This window comes from Perissodus microlepis, chromosome 20, assembly GCF_051167445.1.
Source record: "Perissodus microlepis isolate ML-2025 ecotype Zambia chromosome 20, ASM5116744v1, whole genome shotgun sequence".
NCBI classification, from domain to species: Eukaryota; Metazoa; Chordata; class Actinopteri; order Cichliformes; family Cichlidae; genus Perissodus; species Perissodus microlepis.
This window is the reverse complement of record NC_140480.1, coordinates 35,571,718-35,577,763: the sequence shown is the minus strand read 5'-3', so window position 1 is coordinate 35,577,763 and position 6,046 is coordinate 35,571,718.

Sequence of the window (6,046 nt, the reverse complement as noted above, 5' to 3'; positions counted from 1 at the left end):
ACTGATCCCAAACATCAGACGCACTCGTGGCCATCCAGTGTCATTCTAGGACGGTGAAGATGGCTCATGTCTTTCCTGGTAAATCACCATGGTAACTGATGCTAAAGACCTATCCTGTGAAGAAGGGGTAAATTTGTTATTTTCTCTGCCCTGTTGGCCCTGACGTTAGATCTGCACTCGCACTCATCCTCATTTCAAACACCTGAAGCACCTTCAGGCTGATGATCTGAAGTAACCTGCAGCCAGGAGCTCTTTGATGTGGACACACCTGTCTGTGATAAACATGTGACCCAGAGTTTACCTTTATTCAATTCAGTTTTATTTATATAGCGCAAAATCACAGCAACAGTCGCCTCAAGGTGCTTTATATTGTCAGCAGGACCTACAATAATACATACAGAGAAAGATCCAGACCTTGCTCTGGGAGCTCTCACTGAGCTACATTTACAGAGGAAAAGCCTGCAGGTGTGAGTAATGTTCCTGACTAAAATCCAGTGTAAACACTCGTTTTTGTAAGTCATGACGCGCACCTCACGCCGCAGCGTGGAGCTGCACAGGCAGGACATCTACTGCAGAAAGTGACTTGGCTCATACACATCAGCCTTTCAGCTGCAGACGGTCTCAGCTTTCAGCCCGACTGTGTTTTGTTTCAGAGGTGTCTTTGGGCTAACAGTGCTGTGGCTCTGGTTTGAAGGAAACACCGGGCAGAATGTTAAAGCTGTGTTTTGTAGAGTCAGTACAGGGTTGACGTTAGTCTCTGTGGGGTTTCTCCATGGCTGACCTCTGGTCAGTGATGTCCATGTGTGATGTGCCTCTGCCTGTCGCTGACACAGACGTGTGCACATTCACTGTGAAGCGTCTCATCCCTTCTGCAGGCGGGCAGCCTGGTTGTTCGTGTTTTCAGGGCCGCTGCCCGAGGGGGATTTTCTTTATTCATGTTTTTCTTCTTTAGATATGAGCCATAAACTGTGACACATGCAGGGAAGAAGTACACTGTTGATTAACAGCTCCATAAATGCTACAGACGTGTGGTCAGTGAGCTAGTTGGAGGAACTGACAGCATATCAGATCCTACGGCAACAACAGCTGTGGCTTTACTGATGTCACCACCCCTGCGTGAATGGGAATGTGCACGGTGAGAGCAGCAATGAATAACAAACGGGAGGAATATATGTGAAGAGGAGAAAGGCACACAATGGGACAACTTCCAAAGGACTTGGTGTTACTCTGTCATTGAATGTGGATGCTTTGATTTAAAAGAATCCGCTCACATAAACCATTTCACTGAAACTGCGGCGGCCGAATCATTCGCTGTAAACAAGCGGAGACGGGTTGCACGGTTGCAGTAGATCTGATCTGCCTCCACTCACGATTTCAAAATCACGTTGGATCATAAGAAATGAGCCGCTTTCGTCAGCGCCTCATCGCAATTCGCCGATGTCAGCATGTTATTGCGCCTGGAGCAGCACGCCAACTCCTTCAGCAGCTTGTAGTGTTAAATCACCTGAAACCAAATACAGAAGCTGTGGCTTCAAGCTGGTGTCAGATTGCACACATGTGCTTTCATAACTTTATTTTTGTACTCAGCTACAAACCATTGTGCTCATTTAAGCTGTGAGCTGATAAACCACGGCATCAACACTGTACACGGTGCTTAAAACAAACACAACTGCTATGTGGTTTATATATGTTTATATACTGTATATAGGAAATAGCAGAACACAGAGCAGCCGATAAACAGATTGTACACAGTGTGAACGTCTGGGGTGACTTTTCGTTCCCTAAACTGAATCACTCCTGTAGGTGTATATTTATACATTCTTCTGCTTGGAGTCGGTGATGGCCTGCAGTCAAAGATCCTGAGAAACAAACAGCCAACAACATTCGTGTTCCTATTGGAGTCATAAAGTCCTGTGGTTTACTTTCCAAGTGCGTGGGAGTGTTCGGAGGGATTCCCTGCCTGTACACAGGCCTCATGTCTGGACAACAACACAGAACAGCGCTGTGGAATATGCTTTCCATGCTGCATGTGGGATCGCCTTTTGTCCGCTCTCCCATTGTCCAGTCCTCTCCTGCTTCCTCCATCCACCCACCTGTTTACCTTTCATTATGCAAATACGACATTCGAGGTCTTCCCCAGGTTTCCCGAACACAGAGAGCAGCGCGACATTTGAGGAACAAAGGAAGGGAATACACAGGAAGATGTTTCCTTTATTTTATTCTTCCAACGAGGGGAATTATCAACATGTCAACATGTTCTTCAACACCTGAAGTGTTCAGAAAACACCAGCACTTAGAGCAAATTCAAATCCACAACATTCGTTTTATATGAGAAGCTGAAATTCAATTTTTGTAGGTTCAACTTTACAGATTCTTTATGTTAAATAAAAGGTATTTACCTGTGTATAAACAAATCTCTACTTTTAAGATCAGGCTTCAAACTTTCCTTTTTGCTAAAGCATATAGTTAGTGCTGGACCAGGTGACCCTGGATCCTCCCTTAGTTATGCTGCAATAGGTGTAGGCTGCCGGGGATTCCCATGATGCACTGGGTGTTTCTTCTTCACTCACTATGTGTTAATAGACCTCTCTGCATTGAATCATACCTGTTGTTGATCTCTGGCTCTCGTCTTTGAGCCTGGTTCTGTCGGCGGTTTCTTCCTCCCCATATGATTGTTGGGGTTTCTCTGTATTATTGTAGGGTCTTTACAATATAGTGCAGCTTGAGGAAAATTATTCTGACTCCTGCAATAGATAATTACTTCAGTTTATGAGTTTGTGCAGGACAACTGAGCTGAAATGTCAGGGAGAGTTGCTGTTGGAGTAATTCCAGGTGTGCTGTGGGGAAACCCAAAGAAAGGACTGATGTACAAACAGAGGGACTAATTCAGCATCAGGTGAATCAATGAAGCTAAAAGAAGGGGGTGTGCTGTGAGGAGTGTGGCTGTTACTGTTGTTCAGATTTGGTAAGCATCTTGGCCGTCTTGTACAAACGTGTGTTTATCCGTCTCCATGTAAACTGGAACCATACAAGCTTTGATTTGGTCATTCGTTGCTTCCTTTGCCTGAGGAAATCATCCCTGGATCACTTCCAGATGGTCCAGGATGCTGCTGTGAGGCTGCAGAAGGCTTCGGCAGGTCCTCCTAAAGGTCCCACGTGACCCTGACTGTGTCCTCTTTACACCGGCTCCCCATGAAGTTCAGGGTTACTGTCAGATTTTGGCGATCACTGTTACAGATCTTGGGGAGTATTAATGAGGTCCTACATCCACTCCTGACTGCGAGGTCTCTGAGGTCTGCTCATCAGGACTTGCTCGGTCCAGGTGACTAAAGGAGACTGTGCTGCAGACCCAAAAGCACTTTGCCACTTTAGTTCTTGAACAAACTTTACTGACTTCCTAGAGAAGCACAGGTCACACTGGCTGTTTGGAGGCTGTGTGCATCTTAGTCAAAGCACACTCACCTCCACTCGTCTGCACTGATGAAGCAATCGGTGACATTCAGGAGATACCAGAGCGATGAAATTCATCAATACTGTGCTTCATGCTAAGAAACGTCACAGCTATGACATCTTACAATAAATATGTCCAAATACGAAACTATCGTGAAACCGCAAACACTCAGAGCTCACAGGAGGATGAGCACAAAGGTCTGATTACAAATACAAGTCGGATCATTGCAATTATTTTTATGACAATCCCAGTTATTCCACAACTTAGACATCCACATTACTCACACTCTCATAACACATACATATAGGGCCTTGAGGGTGGGCACGTTAACGGCGTCCAGAGGACGGTCTGTGTGTTCAACCCCACCTCTGAAGCCGGTGCCCACCTGAAGGCATTGAGGGTTCTCGGGAGGGGCCGTGCTAACACCTGCTGCTCTCTGGCAGCAGCACCATGCCCTCCCGTGTTTTAAATGCACCTTAGAACAACACGCAGCAACACTACACATGAGCGGGAGGAGGGAGGTTTGGGGTCCGCACACGCCCCCGTTCTCTGCTGGCCATCGGGGCGGGGGGGCTGGGAGGAGGTGTTGGCCGTCCGATTGGGATCTGGGATGCGGGGCCTCCCTGCTGCTGCGGAGCCTGGGGCGGTCTGCTTGCCTCCACCCCGGGGGAAAGGGTTACATCTCCTGGGTCTAGGTGCCGTTTCCCCCTCTGGGGGCGAGGGTACCTGGTCCCAGGGTATAGAGTATGTTTGGGGAGTGTGATTGTGTGAACATGTCCATTTATGTCTATCCTTACGTTGGGTGAGTGCTGAGTATTTGTATATGTGTGCATGAGGGTGGGAATGCATGTTTGTGTCTGTGTGTGCCTGTTTGTCTGTGTCTATATGTCAGGTCGGGTCTTAGACTCCACCTCTCTGGGAACTCCCAGGCCCTCCAAGGCCTATCTCCCCTCACCACACTCCCTGCCGGTGGCTGATGCCCTCAGGGGTCGGTGCATTGGTGGTTCTTGGTGTCCGGGGCTGGGCGCTCAGGTATGTACCAGCTCACTCCCGGTGACTACTTGGCGGGGCCTGGTGCCTGTTGCTCGGTCAGGCCTCTTCCGGGGCGTGGGGGGCCCTCGGGCCTGCGGCTCGGTTCACTCTGGCACAGCTGGCTGCCGGCAGAGCCGGCGGACACACCAGTACAGCCCCCCCTGGCTTCTGCTCCGTGGCTGCTGGGTGACCCCTCGTCTGGGGCTCTCCTCAGCTCTTCCCAGGAGGGTGGCACTGATGCCCCCTGGTGGTCCTCCTTGTGTCCTCGTATTCTGGGGCCTCTGGATGTCTGGAGCCTGGACCATGCCTGCTTCATGCCCTGGGGGGCGGGGCTATGGCTCTGTTCACTGTTCATAGACATAAACTACACAAGCACATTGTGCGCTGTCGGTCCTGCTTGCTACACAACAACATTCAGTATTTAGTATTTACTGCTGTTTACACTTAGCTAGATTAACGTGATGGTGTTGTGTTTAGTATGTTGCTCTGTTTTTCTTTTCCTTCCTCTTTCTTTCTCCCTTTCCTATCCCTCAGTCATGTCTGTCCCGTCTGTAACAACTGAAAATAAAATAAAATAAATAATAACAACAAACGTCGATCAAATGGACCAATACGGCAAGGCCGTGATGGTCCACTTGGCAAAGTAAATCCATTGGGTCCCCTTGTTGGTCTTCAGACAACAATTCTGACGGTTAAAGAACCAAATGGGACAGGCAAAAAAAAAAAAGACAATCCCAGTTAATCTGCACTATAAAGTTCATTCACAGAAAACTGTTGCTCTCACTGTAAGGTGTGTGGGATAGTGATGAAACTGAGCGTGTGCAGCTTTGTTCATGAACACGCAATCCTGAATCCAAAGCTGCTTGACTCCAAAGCCTGTATCTGCTTGCCCTCCAAGATTTCTATTCTTAGTTTTGCCTGTTTGGAATTTCATTAGGTGAGCACTTCAGGTGTTGTGAAAGTAGTGATAGTAGGCAGCAGGCTTGTTCCTACTTGTTCCAACCCACACTTGCATCAGGACTTCTATCGGTGTGTAGGTGTCAGGCCGGGTCAAATTCCAGGGAAGCTGCGCTTTGGTGATGTAGCAGAAGACGAGGAAATCCCTGTCACGGTGTCCCGAGCCTGGGAATTTTGAACCTCGAGCAAAATGACTGGATAACGAGACATTTGAACACTGACACTCAGTTTGGACATGAAACGAAACACAGGTCGTATAAATTGTAGCTACATCAGGTCAAATGTCGTTTCCCTTAAGCCGTGATAAATGTCAGTATTTATTCTGACTGATCATCCCAAAGGCTGACTTGACAAAATAAGAGCCTGAAAACCAGAGAAGAAGTCTGAAAGTGCTCAATAATCCAGGATAACTTCAAACTGATCAGCAGGTCAGGAAGTCAAAAGCCAACTACAGGATATGATAACATATCTAAAAGAGCTCAATTACATGAAATAATTAAATGTGTGTTAAATTCTGTTACAGTCTTTTTACCTTTTGAAATATCGTGTTACGTTTTCACCTTTCAAGTTTCAAAGCAAAGAGAGAAAATCAAAGTTTCCCTCGGG